At 43.5% G+C, this 24,517-nt stretch overlaps 1 protein-coding gene across 8 annotated transcripts in view; it reads left to right on the forward strand.

Moving 5' to 3' along the window:
• The first annotated feature begins 2,345 nt into the window (after nucleotides 1–2,345).
• ncoa2 (nuclear receptor coactivator 2) overlaps nucleotides 2,346–24,517 on the forward strand; it is a 296,823-nt gene continuing 274,651 nt past the window's right edge. For 5 of the 8 annotated variants that reach the window (XM_033019338.1, XM_033019334.1, XM_033019337.1 and 2 more), the window contains exon 1: nucleotides 2,346–2,494. The gene's annotated coding sequence lies outside the window, so the exon portion shown is untranslated. The remainder of the gene's footprint in view (nucleotides 2,495–24,517) is intronic. The other 3 variants (XM_033019340.1, XM_033019341.1, XM_033019336.1) reach the window with 2 other exon arrangements.

Here is a 24,517-nt window from a genome sequence, read left to right on the forward strand (position 1 = left end):
TCGCACCTGGAACGACTGCTTGGGTCCTTGAATGGAGTCGAGGGGGGAGGTGAAGGGACAGGTGTTGCATTTCTTGCGGTTGCAACGGAAAGTGCCCGGGGAGGGGGTGGTATGGGAGGGAAGGGAAGAATTGACAAGGGAGTTGCGGAGGGAGCGGTCTTTACGGAAGGCAGACACAGGGGGAGATGGGAAGATGTGGCGAGTGGTGGGGTCACGTTGGAGGTGGCGGAAATGGCGGAGGATTATTTGTTGTATTTGCCGGCTGGTGGGGTGAAAGGTGAGGACTAGGGGGACTCTGCCCTTGTTGCGAGTGCGGGGATGGGGAGAGAGAGCAGTGTTGCGGGGTATGGATGAGACCCTGGTGCGAGCCTCATCTATGGTGGCGGAGGGGAATCCCCGTTCCCTGAAGAACGAGGACATTTCCGATGCCCTGGTGTGGAACGTCTCATCCTGGGAGCAGATGCAGCGTAGGCGGAGGAATTGGGAGTAGGGGATGGAGTCTTTACAGAGGGCAGGGTGGGAAGACGTGTAGTCCAGATAGCCATGTGAGTCAGTTGGTTTGTAGTGTATGTCGGTCAGAAGTCTGTCCCCTGCGATGGAGATGGTGAGGTCAAGGAATGGTAGGGAAGTGTCGGAAATGGTCCAGGTGTATTGGAGTGCCGGATGGAAGTTGGTGGTGAAGTGGATGAAGTCAGTCAGTTGTGTGTGGGTGCTGGACCTGAAACATTAATTGTTTATTTTTCTATGGGTGCTGTCTGACTAGCTAAGTGTTTACAGCATTATCTGTTTTTAATTCAGAATGTCAGCATCTGTACTTTATTTTCTAATATGTCTCTAATGGTTGAGATGCCTTTTTTTTCTGAATGTAATTTACGGAATTCTCATTTACTTTTTACCGGACAACACTTGGATATTTTGGATAGGCATTTCTTGTGTCTAAATTTATTTTACATTTTCTAAAAAACAAAAACACAGGTGCTGAAAAATGTAAGTAAAAACGGGAAATGATGGAGATACTTAGCTGATCAGGCAGCATCTATTATTTCTCTCCACTCTGAACTGCTGATCTACATCTTCTCTAGGTACCACAATTCCTCGAAATAAATGCATCCCCGGGCGCAACTTTTCATAAGTTCCAGCATATCACATTCCTCCAACTTGGTCTCTTGTACAACACCCCGCTTTTTCTCCCTAAATTGCCAATTACCCCCTTAGCTATTCCAAATAGTGCGCTGGAAATTGAAAAAAGAACACGTTCTACTTTAAAGCCAATCTGTTATAAGCGATGAATAATCCTATTATACCGTCTTTTAAATCCTGAATATTTTAATTTATCGATATTTGCAAACCTGTAAATCCGGAGTACAAGCGTTATCCCTAAAAAGACACGAACAGTCTTTATTCCCAAAAGACACGATAGATTTAAAATGTGAATGCGTAATAAACAACGCCTTGTGTTGGAAGGACCTGCAGATGCTGGTTTCGACCGAAGATAGAAACAAAAGCTGGAGTAACTCAGCGGGTCAGACATCATCTCCAGAGAAAAGGAATAGGTGACGTTTCGGGTCGAGACCCTTCTTCAGACTGAGTGTCAGGGGGAAAGCTGTATTTATATCTATTCAGAGCCTTAACCCCTCCTTATCACTGCAACCTTCTTCAAGCCTCTGCACTCCGTTCCTCCGGTTCCAGCTCCTTGAGCTTCCACTTTCATTTCCTCCCACAACTGGCAGCTGCCCAGGCTCTGAACTTTGTAGCACCCTCCCCAAACTTCACCACCACCACCCCCTTCTGGTGCCTAGTCGACAATCTGCCAAAACGCAGGATTCGTTTTGACATATTGAAATCCCGTTGATCGTTGTATCGCTATTTCGATCAAATTAAATCCGGCAAGCCACATATTTCCCGATTCCACTGAGAAATCCCGAGCCGCAGCGACGAAGTCCACGCTTGCAATCCAGCCCGCGATGTGTCGTGAATCTCGGCTTAGTTTGAGAGACTTTTAGTTTTTGCACGCTTCACTTCAAGAAGGAGGTAACAGGTCTGTTTTAATATTACTGCTGGCTTGTGTGTGTGTATGTGTGTGGGAGGGGAGGAGGGGAGGAGGGCAAGACTACCAGCTGCACGGACAGGACAGGATGGGTGTCTTGGCCGCCCCGGAGATCCCAGCGCCGAGCCTGGCACTAGCCCCCGCCGCGGGCAGCCAGGTGAACGGCGCCGCGATGGTGACTGTTTGTGGGGCCACGGCAGCAGCTGAGCAGCAGCGTATGTCGCTCTGGGGCTAGGCTAGGCAGGGCCCACCTCCCCACTGCCCGTCCCTCCCCCCCCTCTCTCTCTCCCTCCGCTCGCCTCCCTCGATTGTGGGCGGTTGCCATTTAAATACACAAGGAGCAACATGGCGGACAGCTCGGAGAGGCCGTCTTCAGAAGCGAAGGTCAGGCTGGTGAATCGCCTCCCCTGTTGAACCCCCCCACCCACCTCCAGTTCCGTCGAGCCGGTGAGTAGACCGCCCCCTCCCACACTTATCTCGGAGACACGGTCTGCCCGTCTGTGCCGCTGCTTTTGGCGGCTCAGCCTGGAGCCGAGGCGGAGGCGGCGGCGTGGGTCTGCAGGGACGGTGGAGAGGGGCAGCTGAGCCCCCCTGTGCGTGGGCGCCCACGGCCCGCCGCGCCGGGCAACCGCTCCCGCAACTTCGCCCGACCCCACCAAGTCAGTGTGTGTGTTTTTCCATGCAAGTGCCGGAGGCAGCAGCAGCAGCAGCGGCAGTGTTACTCGGGGCCCGCGGGGGGGGGGGGGGGGGGGGGGTAGGTAAGAGTATTCGGAGTATTGAGAGTATTCAGTAGCGGCTGGGTGGGCCCTACCCGCGTTGGTTTGGCGTTGTCTGCAGCTGCTACCGAAAGTCGCCGCTTTCTTTAATACTATTTCACCAAAATGCGAGCTTTGCATTCGATTCTCAACCTAACTTGAAGGGAAGCGCCATTGATTGACGCGGAGTTTCACCCGTTAAGAGGGAGAGCCACTGTATCCAACAGGCAGCGGGCTATGCTCTCCACTAAATCATCCATTCCCACCCAAACCACCCCCTCCCCAGGTACTTTCCCCTCCAACCGCAGGAGAGCAACACCTGTACGGTATCTCCTCCTCCCTCCGTCCAAGAATCGCGACAGTCCTTTCAGGTGAGGCAGGGGGTCGCTTGAACCTCTTGCAACCTCATCTGCTGTTCCAAGTGTGGACTCTTGTATATCGGTGAGACTGGGAGATTGTTGCGCTGAACACTTCAGCTCAGTCCGCCTGGGCTTATGTGATCTCCTGGTTGCTAAACACTTTAACTCCCCCTCCCATACTGACCTTTCTGTCCTGGGTCTCCTCCACTGTCAGTGTGAGGCCACATGCAATTTGGAGGATCAGCACCTCGTATTTCGCTGGAGCTGCATACACCACAGCGGTATTAATATTGATTTCTCGAACCAAGTATCTCTTGCTTTCCTTCTCTCTCTCTCTCTCTCTCTCTCTCTGTCCCTCCCCCACCCTAGTTCTCCGACTAGTTCCACTGTCCTCCCGATTAATGTTAGTTTGTATGCCTGGTTGTCACCTTCCCCATAGCCAATAATGAACCATTCTACACTTCCTTGCACATTGTCTGCTTTGATCTGTCCACTCCACACCTTGCCCTTCCATATCTCTAGTCTCCCTCTCCCCTGCATGTCAGTCTGAGGATGGGACTCGACCCAAAACGTCACCCATTTATTCTCTCCACAGATGATGCCTGTTCCGATGAATTACTCCAGTATTTTGTGTCTACCTTTGGTGTAAACCAGCATCTGCAGTTCCTTCCTACAGTTTCACTGTCCTGATTAATTTTGCTGCTTGCGTGCCTCGTTATCACCTTCTCCAGAGCCAACAATGAACCATTCTACATCTCCTTGATCACCGTCTGCTTCGATCTGTCGCTTTCTCACCTTACCCTTCAACATATCTCACGTCTCCCTCTCCCCTGACTCTCAGCCTGAAGAAGGGTCTCGACCCAAATGCCCCCCATTCCTTCTCTCCACAGATGCTGCCTGTCCCGCTGAGTTACTCCAGCATGTTCGTGTCTATCTTTGAAGTTTGGTTGCACCGTGCGGCTCACCAACTGTAATGATAAACATCAAGTGTGGCACAATGCGCACGCGTAGACCGACCCGCGGTGTATTTCGGGAATTGTAGTCCAATTGTTTATTCGGGCCTACGCCGCGGACTGGAAAGCGAGGAGTGGAGTACAGCTGCCCAGGATGCCGACTGGATGGGATGCCATGTCCTCTTTCCTCCCACTGCCACTGGCAGTGGTCCGCGGCTTCCCCCACAGGACGCTGACTGAAGGAAGACCAGTGGCAGCTACTTGGCGCATCCACCACAGCATGGCTGCTGCTTTTGAGGTGCAAAGAACTCCTCGGTTGATTTCCACAAGGCGGAGTTAACCTCCCCCACCCCACCCCTTTCCCCTGATGCACACCAGGCACAACTTTTCATTTTGTCGTCGGGTTATTTGCGTGATTTCTTTCGGATTAATTTCTCGCCAAAACGTTCAGAAACAAGAAGTAGAACGACACTTTGGAGCTGCATGACTTTACGTGCTCCGTGATTACAAACCACTACTTTTTTCTTTTTCATTGTGTTTCGCATTCTGGAGGATTGAATTATTGTGAAAAAGCAAACTTTCTCAAACGTTCTGACTTGTTACTACCTTCGTTTGGGTTTGCAAATGTTTGTATTCGGCTCCAGGATCCGTGAATGATTTATTTCCACTTCTGATAAATACTGTACACCGTTTTCCTGAACCTAAAAAAAAATTGGACTTCAGTTGCAACAGTCCCATACAGGCATCACTTGCTTATTTATCCGTTTAATTGATGTTATTTAATTGTTTTGGGCGATCTAACCAAAACTGATATTGCATACCTCTCATTGCCTGCTATATTTGATAGATAGAGTCCATATTTATTCTTCTTCGCCTGCTTTTTATTCCAACTAAGAGATCCAATGGTGAGTTATAATGTCATACTTTTTCTCAGTTGTAAAACTAAACAGAAATTGGGGATTTAATCAGGATACATTTTTTGTAGTGTTGGTGTTTCTGTGTTTATTCATGCCTAAACCACTAGTACACAGTGTATGCATGTTGTTGATGGAGCCAACATGTTTTCCCTTTCCTAATTGTGTTGGAAAACCAAGTTTTCCTGGTGAACGTACTCCCATAACGAGTGCTCAGGTGACAGCTCATTTCCAGGGCAAATTAGTATGTGACTTGCAACTGGGTGTGTTCACATTGCCGAGTTGAATGACTCCAATACATCTGTAGATGGTACACATTGCAGACCCTGTATACTGGTGGTGTAAGGAATGAATGTTTAGAGTGGTACATGCGGTGCTAGTTGAGTGAGCTGCTTTGTCCTGGATGGTGTTGAGCCCCTTGAGAGTTTTGCAACAGCAGTCGTCCATGTAAGTACTGACTTCCATCATATTCTTAGGTACAACTGGGATAGAGATACTTGCTGAAGGATACACAGCCTCTAAACTAGTTCTGTTACCATAGTACTTGCCACACCACCATTGTGTGTGCTTGCACAATGGTGGTGTTATAGGGGACCTGCTGATGCTTATGCTCTTGACTATCAAGGTCAGATGGTTACACTTGTTGGTGATGGTTGTTGGATGGTACTTCTGTGGTATTAATGTTGCTTACCACTCATTAGCTGTACAAAGATTTATTGGCACCTGTAACTAGAAGGTGCAATTCTTTCTTCTGAGTATGAGCTCCGTCATTCATATACAGTGGATATTACCCAGATTCACTCTGTGTTACAATCTCTCCAGTCCATTCCAAAAAAATGAATGGTAAATTGTCAGCTTAAAGCTACTTTAGAAACATTTCTGCTGGGCTTTCAAAAGGCTGGCCAGTTGTTTTTCACCATCACTTTTTGATCTCAACTGACTTTTTTTCTAGCGCTTCACAATTCTGTTACTTCCTTGTTCTTCTTCTTGCGTATGGCGTGCACAGCCTAAAGTTGTAGGACAACTTGTTCTATTTGATCTTACTTGATTGTGCACGCTAGGTTGATTGCATTTGTCGAAACAGGGCGGACCACGTGAAGGTTGCAATCTCCCACCCCTTCCTTGTTCTGAGGCATTAATTCTGGTAAATGGTTAAATGCCACTTTGTGTCCTTCTCTGGCTTAGTCCAAAAAGAACTGGATTATCTCCAATCTGCTCCTGCGTTTGTTATTTAGAAAGTTGTATCCAACGGTGTTCTTTCTGCCTAAGAGGAAAATGGGCCAAGTTCAAGGACTGAATGGCCTGTTTCTGTTTCTGTTTTGCATTTTACAAAAATATTAATTTTGAGGAAGTGGAAGTGGTTGTTGCCCAATTATAGTTGACTTGGGAATGTGCTTGATATATCTAATTGCTTGGCCACTTAAGAAGATAATTTGGAGTCAATCGTGTTGATCGGCTTGACTGGTTGAAAATAATAGAAACACCAGTGAACTAATTGGATTCTGTACGGAAATCCGTCAGACTTTTATTACTTTTTTTTGGGCCATCATTTTGAATATAGATCTTTTTAATTTAATTTTTGAATCCTCTGCTGCCAAGACATTGAATATATTTTCTGTTTCAAAAATCCAGGAGTCTGAATGACTAATCAGATTACTAAACTAATGCACTGATGTAGACCTTATCTCAAAACTCTTGTACCTTTTGCACATCAACAGTTTTTGGATGTTCCTCAGTTTTGAATTTTCCACTCTCTATTTCCTGGACTTTTATTCTGTCATGCTTTCACTTACTAATTCATGCTGTTTTGATACTTTTGCTATAAGTAGTATTTGAGAAATGTCTTCAATTTCTCTTTTAAAGAATTCTTCATAGTTTTAATTTAATGTCTTGTGCTCTTGGAGTCTGCATTTCTGAAATTAGTTTTGTGCACATATTAAAGTAGTGCTTCATTTGGGTTGCTGTGCCACTAATTGAAGGAATTAATTTTGGAGATTTGCTATTTATATCCATTTGAATTACTAGAAATTAAATGTTATTATTCTTTCCACTTGGGATGCTGTACTGTGATGAAACCATGCAGTATATGTGTTTTTAGGGCTCTGATAATGTTGCTTTGTGCATGTGCCCCTGTTGCTTTTTCTTCCTTTGCTGGTGAAATACCCATAGCTTGGGCTAATCCTTTCCAAAAATTACCTCTCCTCCCATCCCTCCAGTCTTTCAGGATGGGCAATAAATGCTGGGCTTGCCGGTTGATTTGAATACCGCATCTAAGAAAAATAAATGTTGCACGGATGCAACTTGTATGCTTGAAACCAATTTATTGGTAAAAGATGCTTTTATGTGACATTATTGCAGTATTGTTCCGCAACTTTTTTCTCATGCTGCAGCATTTCACTGCACTTTACTGTGCACGTGACGAATAAATCTGACTATTGACTAAATGAATTATGAATTGCATTCATGTTTGAACTCTAGGCATACAGGGCTTTTCTGTTTGTTAGATTTTCAAGCTTTCATCCATGGTCAATTGTTGCTTTCCATAGCATGTTCCATGGTCTTTCAAATCTGATTTTCCTGGATTCTTTTCCTTCAAGATGCCCATAATCATGACCAATGCTACTAACATACTACACATAGCTCCACTAATACTTGTCCAATTTATTACACTTGTGCTCTAATTTTAGATCTGTTTGTTTTGAATTAATTTATGGGAGAAAATACAGTAAGCTAATATTTACCGAAGTGTAGGGCATTTACCCAAAGGGCTTGTATCAACTTGGTACAATTCTTCCCATGAACCTCATTATTTTCACTTTTGAATTGTGTAATATGACTTAATTTTAGTTTATTTTGTTGTTAATTCTGGTATTTCCCCCAGTTATGTTGGATAACCCCTTGATGGGATGAAAACATTGGTTTGCTAGTAGTGGAATATGGTCTGATCAAGTTTGTAAATTCTGGAGTATGTTAAAGTGGTGCAGAACGAACTTTAGCATGTTCACGAATCTCCATCACATAATGTAGAGTTTGGCAGTGGACCCCAGAATTCTCTTCAAAAAACAATGCAGGAAGCACAGCCTCCAATGAGCACATCAAGGTCCAGGAACTGCAAATGTTAATGAACAGAAAACTCATTTTACTCATTGTTTTAAGATTTAATATTGTTTATGATTGGGGGGGACATCCATTAAGAGCCTTGACGTGCGATCTTTTACTCCCAAAGATAGACACAAAATGCTGGAGTAACTCAGCGGCTCAGGCAGTATCTCTGAGAATTTGGGAAGGACTTGGGTTAAAAGTGGGAAAGAGTAGGAGTAAAAGGGTCCTTTTCAGATTGGCAGGCAGTGACTAGTGGGGTACCGCAAGGCTCAGTGCTGGGACCCCAGCTATTTACAATATATATTAATGATTTGGACGAGGGAATTGAATGCAATATCTCCATGTTTGCGGATGACACGAAGCTGGGGGGCAGTGTTAGCTGTGAGGAGGATGCTAGGAGGCTGCAAGGTGACTTGGATAGGCTGGGTGAGTGGGCAAATGCATGGCAGATGCAGTATAATGTGGATAAATGTGAGGTTATCCACTTTGGTGGCAAAAACAGGAAAGTGGCCGATTAGGAAAAGGTGAGATGCAACGAGACCTGGGTGTCATGGTACACCAGTCATTGAAAGTAGGCATGCAGGTGCAGCAGGCAGTGAAGAAAGCGAATGGTATGTTGGCATTCATAGCAAAAGGATTTGAGTATAGGAGCAGGGAGATTCTACTGCAGTTGTACAGGGTCTTGGTGAGACCACACCTGAAGTATTGCGTACAGTTTTGATCTCCAAATCTGAGGAAAGACATTCTTGCCATAGAGGGAGTACAGAGAAGGTTCACCAGACTGATTCCTGGGATGTCAGGACTTTCATATGAAGAAAGACTGGATAGACTCGGCTTGTACTCGCTAGAATTTAGAAGATTGAGGGGGGATCTTATAGAAATTTAGAAAATTCTTAAGGGGTTGGACAGGCTAGATGCAGGAAGATTGTTCCCGATGTTGGGGAGATCCAGGACAAGGGGTCACAGTTTAAGGATAAAGGGGAAATCCTTTAGGACCGAGATGAGAAAAACATTTTTCACACAGAGAGTGGTGAATCTCTGGAACTCCCTGCCACAGAAGGTAGTTGAGGCCAGTTCATTGGCTATATTTAAGAGGGAGTTAGATGTGGCCCTTGTGGCTAAAGGAATCAGGGGGTATGGAGAGAGGGCAGGTACAGGATACTGAGTTGGATGATCAGCCATGATCATATTGAATGGCGGTGCAGGCTTGAAGGGCCGAATGGCCTACTCCTGCACCTATTTTCTATGTTTCTAAGTCTGAAAATAGCACACACATAGCAGTATAGTTTAGTTTAATGATACAGTGCGGAAACAGGCCCTTCGGCCCACCGAGCCGAACGATCCCCACACAGAAGCAGTATCCTACACATACTAGGGAAAATTTACACTTATACCAAACCAATTAACCTACAAACCTGTACGTCTTTGGAGTGTGGGAGGAAACCGAAGATCTCAGAGAAAATCCACGGGGAGAATGTACAAACTCCGTACAGACAGCACCCGTGGTCTGGATCGAATCTGCGTCTCCAGTGCTGCAAGCGCTGTAAGGCGACAATTCTAATGCTGCGCTACCGTGCTGCCCCTTATAACTGAACTGGCTTGTCAAATCTTGTTTGTTTTTTTGTGTTCTGGGGTTGAATAGTTTTTGAATCTGCAGTCTGGTGACTTAACAGTTCTTTCATTGAAGGATATCTGACACTTGGGGAGCGTTATAGTATGGCCAAACTGAAAGCGTGAGGAAGCCTTGCATTCTAGAATTCAATCATGAATTAAAAATATTCCATAGTTTTATTTGACCAGTCTGTGCTCATTATTCATTAAGTCAATTGCAGCATTTTTCAGTGCCTAAATCTAATTCCCAACAGAATTAAATGTGGTATACAATCGAGCTTTTAACACTTAAAGTGAAAATTCCGAACTAGATTTAGGGTAATTCCGTACTAATTTACAAGTATGATAATCTTGCTGCCTATGCTTATTGTTGATACACTTTTTTGGTCCAGAAATAAATGATGCAATTTCCATTTATTGATTTATTTGAAAAGTGGAAATAGCAAAGAATAGCTTTTTTTAGATGTGGATGTTTCACATGTAGATTGCATTTGAAACTGCAGATAAATGGAGCGATCATCTGTAACCAACTCGTCTAATCACTGGCACACTTATTTTAAGATAGTATCAGTATTACCACTGTATTTTGTAATGTAGATTTCCTTGGAAGTTGCATTGAAATACTACACCTGGTGATGCATATTTTTTCTAAAGTTGTTTGTATAACGGTTGTTTACAAAATAGACTCCAGTCATAAAAGTAACAACTTTGTCCTGGTGGTAGTCTAAGTCAAAGTTGTGGACTTGAGACTCCCAACAGGATTTGAACACTTGCTTTTGGCTGACAGTTCAGACTAGTGATGGATTATTGGAGTTGTTTTCCTTTGCATGAAATGTAAAACAGTGAGGTGGATTTAAAACATGCCCTAATAAAGATAGTTTTCCCAGTGTCTAAATAGCATTTATCACGCAACCATTACAAACATATACAGCAAAATTCTACACACAGAAAAAGATGAATAACCACCTAATTTGTCTTTAAAATTAAGTGGTCATTAATCTAATCCTGTTTGTAGAATCTTGCTTTGCATGCAAGTGTGTGTGCAAGTGTGTTGCCTGAATATAATTAATTGAAATAAAATACCGTAACAGAGAAGACGCTGTTTTTTGCCCGAAAATTTACCTGCGTCTTGGAGGCTGAAGGCTAGATTGTTAGCCAAGAAAAATAGACTTGGCTATCCTTCAGTACAGCGGCTGTAAAAGGACAGCGCCACTGGGTAAAGTAGCGGGGAGAGCAGGAGGGTTGGGAAGGAGGGGGTCGGGGATCATGCCAGCAACTCGCTCAGGTGGCTGCGAGTGGCTGCCGGGACCGGGCAGCGAAACCGGCCGCCACCTCGGCGCCTTCTGCCGGCCAGCTGTTGAGTTTTGGAGTACTGTTTGAGAAATTGGGAGTGAGAACAAGTGTGTGGGGGTGGGGTGGAGAAGGAGACAGTGGAAGTCGCTTCAGCATTACAACCTCTTGTGTTCACAGACTTTACAGTTGTGCACTTAATTTTAATGTTTCTTCTTTATTTATTTGGTATTGTTGATATGATAAACGGAATCATAGAATCTTCAAGCATTGAAGGAGATTGCGCATTGTATTACATAATTGGCCGGGCTCCTCGCTTGTACAAATCTAGCTGTTGCAGAAAGCCTCGCATGAATGATTGTGAGTAAAATTCAATTTGGTTAATTGGAAATTGAAGGCAAGACCAAAACAAAGTTTGCCTGCATTTTTGCTTTTGAGTCATGTGTGCTAAACAATTTCAGTGGAATTGCAATCTATTGTTACGTGACTTATTACTTAGATTACTCACAACTGAAACTGCAATCCATATGACTCTTGTTGTGTAATTGTGATTACAGGTAACTTAACCGCCAACTTGCTGTTGCTCAATGTGGTATCTGGATTCTGCTTAGAATGATGTTGTGATAGATATAGTTTTAACAGTAAATGGTGTTTGACGAGTTGCCTGTTCACTTAAAAATATAGTAATTTAACCAAATGGCTCCTCTTCTTTGGGACTTTAATATTAGCAGGTCATTTATTTATACATGGCCTCTCCAGAACGTTTTTTATCATGAAATTGGGCTAATAAACATTTTCTCCACAACTACATCCTGCCGCTCTCCTCGGGTTAAGGTATTGAAGCCTGTTGTGCAGTCCTCTGCAATTGCAGAGATCAACAGAATAAGTATAAGCCATGGCCTTCGACTCAAACTTGCGGACGCTATAGTGTAGTTTAGTGTTTAAATATGTTGTGTTAATTAGCTTGTTTTTAGGGTGACTAAAGCTTTTATTTATTAATTTAGAGAATTATAATTATTGCTTTGCATCAGCATTTGGTAAGAGGAAAAAATATGGAAGCAATTCCCCGATCCAGCCTATCCGATTAGGGAGTTACATTCAGTGGCATGATTTTGTAGCCTGGATTATCTGCAATCGTTCTGCAAGTATTGGCTTTCCGTGGAACATTTTAACTGTGGGGCAAAGTTTCAAGGAGATGTGCGGGGCAAGTTCTTTAAACAGGGTGATGGGTGCCAGGAACATGCTGCCAGGGTGAATTCAGATACGATAATGATGTTTACGAGGGTTTTGGCTATGCAGAGATTGTGGGGCGATATGGATCATGTGCAGGCAGCTTAAATTAGTTCATCTTGGCATTATGGTGGACACATTCATTGTATTGTGTATTGTACTTTTCTCTGCTCTATATTGTATGCAATGAAAAACAATGCAAGTAATATTTATCTTTTCACATGTTCCTCCCTTCCATTGAAATGAGTGGCAAAGCTCCTGTTATACCAGATTTAATGTGACCAGTTTTCTGAGTTAATTTTCGCAAAGCAGTTGCTGGAAAATTACATAAAATTCATGCTCTGTCCCTGGAGTTGAAAAATATATAAATAAAGGCAGAAGGACATTCAGTTGGATTATACCAGGTATTTTACCTCTGCACCAATTTTGTTCTAACCCCAAATCTCTTGGCTCCTTTTAATAGTAAAACATTGTTCAGTGATTGAGCGTCAACAGCTGTGTTTTAGGTATAGCATTACCCTATATTAAAGAGATTTATTCTCATCTCTGACTGAATGGCTAATCCTTTATTTTGACACTATGACCACTTGCTTGTTAGATTTTCTTGATGTTCTTTTGTGGGGAGGGGTGGGGGTGAGGGGGGGTGGTGGTGATCAGATTTGTAAAGAGTGAGGTGCGATCGCACCAGTAGAGTGGATAAGGGAGAACCAGTGGATGTGTTATATCTGGACTTTCAGAAGGCTTTCGACTAGGTCCCACATAAGAGATTAGTATACAAACTTAAAGCACACGGTATTGGGGGTTCAGTATTGATGTGGATAGATCACTGGTTGGCAGACAGGAAGCAAAGAGTAGGAGTTAACGGGTCCTTTTCAGAATGGCAGGCAGTGACTAGTGGGGTACCGCAGTGACTAGTGGGGTACCGCAAGGCTTAGTGCTGGGACCCCAGCTATTTACAATATATATTAATGATTTGGACGGGGGAATTGAATGTAACATCTCCAAGTTTGCGGATGACACGAAGCTGGGGGGCAGTGTTAGCTGTGAGGAGGATGCTAGGAGGCTGCAAGATGACTTGGTAGGTGAGTGGGCAAATGCATGGCAGATGCAGTATAATGTGGATAAATGTGAGGTTATCCACTTTAGTGGCAAAAACAGGAAAGTAGACTATTACCTGAATGGTGGCCGATTAGGAAAAGTGGAGATGCAACGAGACCTTCTCTGTACTCCCTCACCATAGAGGGAGTACAGAGAAGGTTCACCAGACTTTTTCCTGGGATGTCAGAACTTTCATATGAAGAAAGACTGGATAGACTTGGCTTGTACTCGCTAGAATTTAGAAGATTGAGGGGGGAATCTTATAGAAACTTACAAAATTCTTAAGGGGTTGGACAGGCTAGATGCAGGAAGATTGTACCCGATGTTGGGGAGGTCCAGAACAAGGGGTCACAGTTTAAGGATAAAGGGGAAATCCTTTAGGACCAAGATGAGAAAAACATTTTTCACACAGAGAGTGGTGAATCTCTGGAACTCCCTGCCACAGAAGGTAGTTGAGGCCAGTTCATTGGCTATATTTAAGAGGGAGTTAGATGTGGCCCTTGTGGCTAAAGGGATCGGGGGGGTATGGAGAGAAAGCAGGTACAGGATACTGAGTTAGATGATCAGCCATGAGCATATTGAATGGCGGTGCAGGCTTGAAGGGCCGAATGGCCTACTCCTGCACCTATTTTCTATGTTTCTATCTAATTGCAGTAAGGAATCCTTATGCTTGCACTACAAGCCTCTTGCAATAAAGATCTATGTACCACTTGACTTCCTAACTGTCTCTGTGTCTGCATGCTAAATTTCAGTAATTTCCTGTACAAGGACTTCCAGGTCCCTTTAAACGCAAACCTTCAATCTCTCACTGTTTACAAAATACTTTTCGCTCTACTAAAGTAGCATCTCACCAATCACAATCTCTCGTTCTGTAAATGGTCCATTCCTATTTATTTTTTTTGCCCCCTGCTCCAGCTGTGCCATTAATCTACTTCCAATCTTGTGTGGATTCCAAACACATCACATCCACTGTTTCTTCCTCATCTGTTCTGCAGATTGCAACCGAAAAACATTTAATAGATTGGGTCAAAATAATTTCCTTTTAATGCCAAGAGTTGTGGATCTCACCCAATACATCACTTCATGCTGCCGTGGAATGCAGCCAACAAAATCAACAACCTTTCTCACCCCAATCAATCCTCCTGCTCCCATTGGATAGAAGATGCAGAAGCTTGTAAGCATGCACTACCAGACTTCCCCTCTGTAATTAGGCTTCTGAATGGTCCTTCCGTAAGCTTGCGTAAAGTCCGATTCTCTACCTTATTGCAGACCTTGGACTTTGTCTCTGGAACAGCTGTGTGACAGTGCTGAGAGCTATATTGTGCATGCTGTATCTTTCCCTTTGTTCTACCTATTGTGCTTGAATTTGGCTTGATTGTTTTTATGTATATTTCTGATCGTTTTGGATAGCAAGCAAAACATAGTATTCCACTGTACATCAGTACACATGTGTGACCTGACTCTGCCCAAAAGGTTGCCAAAGAGGATCCAGTAGGTTCATGAATTTTGTGGGAGAATCATGTATGTGGTGGCACTTGTGGGAATGCCAGCAGTTCCACGTGGACTTGCCAGTATTTTCCTGTGATATTAGCCAATTGTTTATCAGTTGCTGTGCATTCATTGCCCAGTAACTTGAGCACAAGATTGGCTAAGACTTGATGCACCAGAACTTTAAACATAAATTGTGTTCATTGCTTTTGAGGATGTTATGAAGCCACAGGAGGCGACTGCATGCCCGTACCCATATGGCGGAATAATTCCTGTGGTGTCAATAGAGCTAAATTGCTAACTGGTAACTTCATGAGCAAGAAGTTGCAAGCAAACTATTTGTAGAATTCTAGAATGAATTTCGGGTTATTTCCGATTAAACATTTCGACAAAAGTTCATAATAAATTGGAGTTTGCTGACATCTCAAATGAGACATTGTTAAATTTCAAAATGCTTCTTTGGGACCCACTTTCTTTACTGCTCTCCTTTTGCAGATGACATAATTTCTTGGAGTATATTACTGACCTCCAGTGGTGCTTCTTTTAGGAGTTAGTACATTGTGAAAGTGGGTATGCAGACTGACAGCAAATCCCAAAAAAACCTAGTTAGTAATAAATGCAGGAAATACTAGAAATATTTAGCAGGCCATGTCGAATCTGTGGGAAAGAAAAAACGAGATGCTTCAAGTACAAGATTGCACCATACATAATCATCTATGGCAGCAGCCATGTCAGCAGCGCGTTAGTTTTTTCAACTTAAAAATTTTTTTTTTAGTATGTTTTAAAGTATGTTTTTGATGTTTCTCGGTGTGTTTTGTGTGGGGGGTGGTGTGGGGGGGAAACCGCTTCGGTCGCCTCCTCCATGGAGAGGCGACTTTTTCCAGGTCGCCTCCCCCGTGGCCTAACATCAAGGATCGGCGCGGCCTTTCCACGGAGACGCGCCCGGGGCTTCAGCGGCGGGCGCAACGTGGACTCTCGGCGTGGAGCGGGTGAGCCCTCGCTGGGGCTCGCCGGAGGGGAGCGCTCCGTTTTGCTGGCCCGCGGCAGCCTGAAGCCGCGGTCTGCAGAGTTCCAGCTGATGCGGCGTCTACAGCCCGGGATCCCTCGTGGGGGACCCGGGGGGGGAAGAAGAAGCCACCACTGCCGGCCCGCGGCCAACTTCTACCGCGGGCCCGGAGTGAACTTAACATCACCCCTGGAGGGGAGCTTCGACCGCCGGCCCTGCAGTCTACGGTGCTTCTGGCAGCGGCGGAGATTTTAAAACTTGACCGCCGGCCTGCGGCCTACACCAACTTAAAGTCGCGGTCTCCGGTGAGGAAGAGCCGATCCTGGACTGACTCTGGACTCTGGTCCTGTCCACGGGGGGGGGGAAATGGAGGAGGACTGGCCAAATTTTGTGCCTTCCACCACAGTGATGAATGCTGTGGTGGATGTTTGTGTTACATTTTTTATTGTGGCTGTGTGTTCTTTATTATTGTACCGCTGCTGACAACCCAAATTCCACCGACCCTGGTTGTGTGGCAAATAAATTCTATCAAATCAAATGTATCAGCCTCAATATTCCCGCTCTCATGCGTGCAGCATATAATATTTACAAAAGGCACTGCAGATACTCTCCAAGCATATTGGGTAAAAGGACAGCAATTACATTGGAATCCCATCTACAGATTGTTCTCTGTTACATACTTGGAAATAGATTGTTGGGTCTGAATCCTGGAGATCTCAATTCATTAGTGCTGGAACTACCATGACTGCCACCTTCTGTGACCAATTAGGGATGGCACAAACAGTGGCTCTGTTGCAATGCCCACACAATGCAATCAATAATAATGATAAAATGGTGGTTAGTGAAACCAATTATAAAGTTTCTGATTACTGCCAGCGCAAATAACTTAATACAGAACATGAACCAAATTCTTGTAACTTACCTTATTGTCTGTGTAGGTTTTCTAAATACACAGTCCAAACATATAATTTTAAGAGCAATTTTAGTTTTATGCAAGAAACATTTATGGGAAGTTTGCTTTCACCAAAGCTTGTGGAACAGGACTGATGCAGTCAAGGCATATGATCCACAAAACATAGTTCTTCACCAGGACTTTCAGACAGACGTGCTGATATCACTGAAAGGTAGCCATGCTTTATTTAAATATTATGTTTAGATTAATTTTGCATTCATTATCAACTAGGTTGATATGAATTCTCCCCCACCCTCCACATTTCTCAATGGGTTACAACATTTCTAAATCTGTTTCAAGACTTTGCAGAATATAACCGTTACAATATTTCCAATCTATTTTTGTCAATGTCAAGAGTGTTTTGTTGTCATATGTCCCAGATAGAACAATTAAATTCTTAGTTGCAGCAGCACAACAGAATATGTGAACATATGTATACACTGTAAACGATGTAATAAATGAGAAAAAAAGTTCAGTGTGTTTATATACACACACATGCATACATACACATAACAAACAATAATAGTGCATTAATAACAATAATAGTCTATGTAAATGAGAATTTATTTGATGTTGTAGTGTTTAATAGCCTTATGACGATTGAGAAGAAGCTGTTCCTGAACCTCGACGTTATAGTTTTCAGACTCATGTACCACCTTCCTGATGACGGGTAAAATGATTGTGTGGGCCTCTGATGTTGGCTGCCTTTTTGAGGCAGCGACTCCAGTAAATCCCTCCGATGGTGGAGAGGTCAGAAACCGTGATGGATGGGCAGTGTTCACAACTTTTTGCAGTCTTCTTCGCTCCTGGGCATTCAAGTTTCTGAACCAGGCCGTGATGCAACCAGTCAATATGCTCTCTACTGTACACCTGTAGAAGTTCAAGAGAATCCGCTCTGACATACCGAATCTCTGTAATCTCAGGAAGTAAAGATGTTGATGTGCTTTCTTTACAACTGCATCAGTGTGCTGGGTCCAGGAAAGATCTTCAGAGATATGCACAACCAGGAATTTGAAGCTTTTGACTCTGCGCTATCATCCAGTCGACATAGACAGGATTATGGGTCCTCATCCTTCCTCTTCCAAGGTCCACAATCAATTCCTTGGTCTTACTGATATTGAGAGCCAGGTTATTGTGCTGACCATTTCGTCAGTCGATCAATCTCACTTTTATACTCTGACTCAACACCATCTGTAATTCGTCCAACAACTTTGGTGTCGGCGGCGAACTTGAGGATAATATCAAATTCTATTCATCTTTTTGACCAATTTTTAATTTGTTGATTCTCATTTGTTTATCAAACCTAAACTAGATGAATGTTTACAAAAAAGCCAGCTATAATAGAACTACAACTGAAATACCTGAAAAGGTGTGAAAGACATTTTAACATTAACTTCAGTCTTAGTGTGGGCAACAATAGCTGATCTAAATACGGAGTAAATAAGGAATAGCTGTGGCTGGCAATTTGAGTATTTGAATATTCTTCCTGTCAGTGGATCAGCTAAAAATAGTAAAACTTTTGGTACGGATTTATTGATATTGATGCACCACAAAATCTGTATTTCACGGTTAAAGTAGGATCAGATGAAAGAAGGTGCATGACGGGTGCAAAACTAGAATGTACTTTCCTCATATATGGTGCAATCCTTTCTTAATGTTCTTAAACACACCTACCTATGGGGAAATATCTTTAGGGAATTAGAATGCCAGGTGGCCACAGGGATACCTGCAGGCATTTGCGCCCAGCAAAAGGTGAAAGACACTCTGCCATCAGTATTGTGGAAATATATATAATTAAGAATAAGGGGTAGGCATTTAGGACTGAGATGAGGAAATACTTTTGCGCCCAGAGTTGTGAATCTGGAATTCTCTGCCACAGAAGGCATTGGAGGCCAATTTACTGGATGTATTCAAGAAAGAGTTAGATATAGCTCTTAGGGCTAACGGAATCAAGGAATATGGGGAGAAAGCAGGAACGGGGCACTGAATCTGGATGATCAGCCATGATCATATTGAATGGCGGTGCTGGCTCGAAGGGCCGAATGGCCTACTCCTGCACCTATTTTCTATGTTTCTATATCCATGATCATAACTGTTCTGGTAATCTTAGAAGTTGGTTGTAAATGTAATACTAAATTAGTAGCATAGCAGATTGTACAGTAATAACAGGAATAATAGGATTAGAGAAACAAAGTCTTGATGTACAAGATATTTGCTCGTTGCCACTTAAAATAAATTACATCTGTAAAGCTCAAGTTAATCCAAATTCCTGTTTTTTTTTCCTTCTCTTTCTCTGAGTTATGTTAGGAAAATAGTCCTAATGTACACTTGTACCATCTGTCATTTCACCAAGGCCTCCATCAAAGTCAGTAACAGCTAATTCAATTCGTGCAGTTCACAGCTGTGGAATCTAACGGGTACTGTGCACTGCCCGATTAGCACAGTTAGCACTTCGTAGCATCTAACACTTAAAAGTGTTGTGCTCAATAAAGTGGCTGCATTATAACAATCAAACTAATTAACCTGTTTAAGCATCATGGCTGCATTTGTCTGGTCCTGTATAAAACCGGAGAGTCCAGATACTCTTCACAATAGAGAAAGCTTGTGAAAAGGTGGTGGCAGTAACTATGATTATGGCATTTGAGACGCTTTTGAATAGGCACGTGGATATCCGTAATAAGGGGGATGAATTGAATGTGCAGATAGTAGTTAAGGAATATGATATAGTTGGAATTATGGAGACATGGCTCCAGGGTGACAAGGCTGGGAGCTAAACATGCAGGGGTATTCAATATTCAGGAAGGATAGACAGAAAGGAAGAGGAGGTGGTGTGGCATTGCTGGTTAAAGAGGAGATTAATGCAATAGCAAGGAGAGACATTAGCTTGGATGCTGTAGAATTGATATGGGTAGAACTGCGAAATAGCCGAAAGGGCAGAAAACGCTTGTTGGAGTTGTATACAGATCACCAAACAGCAGTAGGGAGGTTGGGGATAGCATCAAGCAGGAAATTAGGAATGCGTGTAGCAAAGATACAGTGGTTATTATGGGTGACTTTAATCTATATATAGATTGGGTCAACCAAATTGGTAGCAGCGTTGAGTAGGAGGATTTCCTGGAATGTGTATGGGATTGTTTTTTAAACCAATAAGTAGAGGCGATTAGTGGATAGGCCATCCTAGACTGGGTATTGTGTAATGAGGAAAGATTAGTTAGCGATCTTGTTGTGCAAAGCCCCTTGGGCAACACTGACCATAATATGGTGGAATTCTGCATTAGGATAGAAAGTGACGTGGTTAATTCAGAGACTAGAGTCCTGAACTAGAAAGGAGACTTTGAAGGCATGAGATGGGAATTGGCTAGGATAGTCTGGCAAATTATACTTAAAGGGCTGACGGTGGAGATGCAATGGCAATGGATGAACACCAAAATTGTTCATCGCTGTCTGGCAAAAAAATAAAACGGGGAAGGCGGCTCAACCGTGGCTGACGAGGGAAATCAATGATAGTGTTAAATCCAAGGAAAATGCATATAATTGGGCCAGAGGAAGCAGCAAACTGGAGGACTGGGAGAAATTTAGAACTTTAGAGTACAAAGGGATTAATTAAGAGGGGAAAACAGAGCATGAAAGAAATCTTGCGGGGAATATAAAAACTGACAAATGGCTTCTTTAGATGTGTAGAAAGGGAAAGATTAGTGAAGACAAATATAGGTTCCTTACAATCAGAGACAGGTGAATTGATAAAGGGAAATGAGGAAATGGTAGAACAGTTAAACAAGTACTTTGAGGAGATGTTAGAGAGGAGGTTGTGAAACTGTCTCCAGAGAGAGGTGGAGAACTTCTTCAAAGTAGGCATGCCTTGCGGAGATGTTAGAGAGGAGGTTGTGAAACTGTCTCCGGAGAGAGGAGGAGAACTTCTTCAAAGTAGTTAGAGAGGAGGTTGTGAAACTGTCTTTGGTTCTTTGTACCAAAAGTACCAAAAGTACTTTGGTTCTGTCTTCACTAAGGAAGACACAAACAATCTCCCAGAAATCCCACACGAGATTAGTGTGCAAAATTAGAGAACATTGTATTGGGGGTAAGGTATTGACATGGATAGAGAACTGGTTGGCAGACAGGAAGCAAAGAGTAGGCATTAACAGCTTCTTTTCAGAATGGCAGGCAGTGACTTGTGGGTGCCGCAACGCTCGGTGCTGAGACCACAGTTATTTACAATATATATCAACGATTTAGACGATGGAATTAAATGTGACATTTCCAAGTTTGCGGATGACACAAAGTTTGGTGGCAGTGTGAGCTGCGATAAGGATGCTCTGAGGCTGCACGGTGACTTGGATAGGTTGGATGAGTGGGCATATAGAATATAATGTGGATAAATGTGAGGTTATCCACTTTGGTGGCAAGAACAGGAAGGCAGATTATTATCTGAATGGTGTCAGATTAGGAAAAGGGGAGGTGCAACGAGACCTGGGTGTGCTTGTATATCAGTCACTGGAAGTAAGCATGCAGGTACAACAGGCAGTGAAGAAACCAATTGGCATATTGGCCTTCGTTGCAAGAGGATTTGAGTTTAGGAGCAAGGAGGTCCTACTGCAGTTGTACAAGGCCCTGGTGAGACCGCACCTGGAATATTGTGTGCAAGTTTGGTCTCCTAATTCTAGGAAGGACATTATTGCTATTGAGGGAGTGCAACGTAGGTTTACCAGGTTAATTCCCGGGTTGGCAGGACTGACATATGATGAAAGAATGGTCGACTGGGCTTGTATTCACTTGAATTTAGAAGGATGAGAAGGGATCTTATAAAAACATATAACGTTCTTAAAGGATTGGACAGGCTAGATGCGGGAAAAATATTCCTGATGTTGGGGAAGTCCAGAACCAGGGGTCATGTTTTAAGAAAAGGGGTAGGCCATTTAGGACTGAGATGAGGAAAATCTGTGGAATTCTCTGCCACAGAAGGCAGTGAAGGCTAATTCACTGGATTTTTACAAGAGAGTTAGATTTAGCTCTTGGGGCTAAAGGAATCAAGGGGATGAGGAAAAAGCAGGAACGGGGTACTGATTGTAGATGATCAGCCATGATCATATTGAATGATGGTGTTGGCTTGAATGGCCTACTCCTGCATCTATTTTTCTATGTTTCTATATGCAGGGAATGGAAGGAAATAGGTCACATGCAGGAGAGGAGATTAATTTCACTTGGCATCATGTTCGATACAGACGTTGTGAAATGTTCTGTGGTTCTTTCAGTGGCATGCTCACAGAAGATACCTGCAGGTCTGATGTCTCCTCTTCATCTGTCCGTGTCTCTGTTTCCAACAATTGTTTTTGCATGGCATTGTATGATGGTCATTACAAAAGTATTGGATGCTATTTTCAATAATTTAAGGAGTCTTTTTGTAATTGTATGTAGCTCCTTTGGGATTTAGTTAGTATACTTGGAGGCTGCAGTGTGTGATTGGATTTTTGTTTCCTCCCCAGGTCAAGTTTATGAGCTTGTATGGGCAGCAAGGAGGCACCAAATGGAGGTTGTGCACTTGTGGAGCAAATCTATTTGAGAAGTTGTTTGTTCTGCTTTGTTGAAATCTTATTTGGTTAGAAGGATATTGCATCAGGCATTGTGTAAGGATTTGTTCTAATGCTTTCGTATGATATAAAAGCATTCATACATTTCTAGATGCTCGAACCAATGAATATTTGCCAACCAATAAATCAAGCTATCATATGGAATGAAACTGATAATTTTATAGTTAAAATTTTACAAAACAAAATTCTAAATAAAATAATCAGCTTTGGTGTCATTCTTTCCAATTGGAATAGGTGATTTTTTGAGACAGTGTTACTTTGAGAGTTGATGGAACATGTTTGTGAGCTTCAGTAGGTTGCTGTAAAAACAGTAACTGAAAGTTGGCTAACCAGTTTTGCTAGGAGCTGGACCTCCCCCCTATAGGCCGACTCATCGTTGTTGCTGATGAGGCCAATCACCGTTGTATCATCTGCATACTTGATGATGGTGTTAGTACCATGCAGTCGTAGGTGAAGAGGGAGTAGAGGAGGGGGCTCAGCACACAGCCCTGTGGAACGCCGGTGTTCAGGGTGAGGGTTGAAGAGGTGTGCTTGTCTAACCTAACAGACTGGGGTCTGTTGGTTAGAAAGTCCAATATCCAGTTGCAGAGGGAGGGGTCGATGCCCAGGTCGCCGGGTTTGGTGATCAGTTTAGAGGATATAATGGTGTTGAATGCTGAGCTATAATCGATGAACAGCATTCTTGCGTAGGTGTCTCTGTTGTCGAGGTGGGAGAGGGCTGAGTGAAGTGCCGTTGAGATGGCATCCTCCGTACTCCTGTTCTTGCGGTAGGCGAACTGATAGGGATCCAATGTGGGAGGTAGGCAGCCTTTAAGGTGTGCCAGGACCAGCCTCTCGAAGCACTTGATGATGATGGGAGTAAGTGCAACTGGGCGGAAGTCGTTGAGGCTCGCCGCAGTGGAGTGTTTTGGCACCGGCACGATGGAGGTGGTTTTAAGGCACGTGGGGACAGCTGCTTGGGCAAGTGACAGGTTGAAGATGTCAGTCCAGACGTCTGTCAGCTGCACGGCACAGGCCCTGAGCACGCGCCCGGGGATGCCGTCAGGGCCAGCAGCCTTACGTGCATTAATCCTGCTCAGTGCCACGTACACGTTGTAGGGGATGAGTGTGAGGGGCTGGTGATCGGCAGGGAGCACAGCCTTGATGGCCATCTCTGGATTGTCCTTGTCAAAGCGGCCATAAAAGTGGTTAAGCTCCTCAAGGAAGGAGGCGCCGCTGGATGTGGGGGTGGTGTTGGTGGGTCTATAGTCCGTGATGGCCTGGATGCCTTGCCACATGCGTCGGGGGTCGGAGTTATTGAAGTGCTCCTCAATCCTTAGCTTATAGCAGTGCTTGGCCTTCTTGATGCCCCCCTTCAGGTTAGCCCTGGATGAACTGTAGGCTCGGGCATCGCCTGACCTGAAAGCGGTGTCCCATGCTTTCAGCAGTAGCCTAACGGCGCTGTTCATCTATGGCTTCTGATTCGGGAATTCTAAGTGGACATTGGATTTTATTGTCCTGCCTGTTGACTTAATTGTGGTAGTAGATTGTCCCTGGACCCCTCTGACATTTAAAAAAAAAAACAGCTGGTATTTCTGAGTTGGTCTCTTTCAAAAGAAAATATCCTTCGTGGGGGAAAAAAAATGTTGAATGGTGAGCTAGCTAATACCTAAAATAAGTGGTGTACTCAGTAATGTTATTCTTCTTTGATACTGACAGTTATATGCATTGCTAAAACTATTTGAAATACAGAACGTGAAGGGTCTGTAAGGTTTAAATTTATTACAATATGATATTAACTGCTCAATCTGGTATAATTAGTCTTTAAATCAGTTTGAGTGAAATTTGTTGACGAGTCCATAAACCTTCAGTTTCAGCCTTTCTGAAACTGTTGGATGATGTGGATAGTGCAGCCTCTTTCCTTTCTCAATCTAAACTGCTGCTGCTTTCTGTTTGCCTCAAATGATTCATGTTTTTCGCTACAATGTTCAAGTTTGGTTTTCTTGGAAAAATAAATGCCCAAGTGACTTCAATTTGGATTCCCATGTCTCAACATAATTTCCTTTTGTTCAAACCGCTTCAGACTAAAATTATAAGCATAGTTACTTCAGTTAAAATTTGTATGGGTTCTGAAATGTAATGCTTCTG

This window comes from Amblyraja radiata, chromosome 4 (assembly GCF_010909765.2).
Source record: "Amblyraja radiata isolate CabotCenter1 chromosome 4, sAmbRad1.1.pri, whole genome shotgun sequence".
NCBI lineage: Eukaryota > Metazoa > Chordata > Chondrichthyes > Rajiformes > Rajidae > Amblyraja > Amblyraja radiata.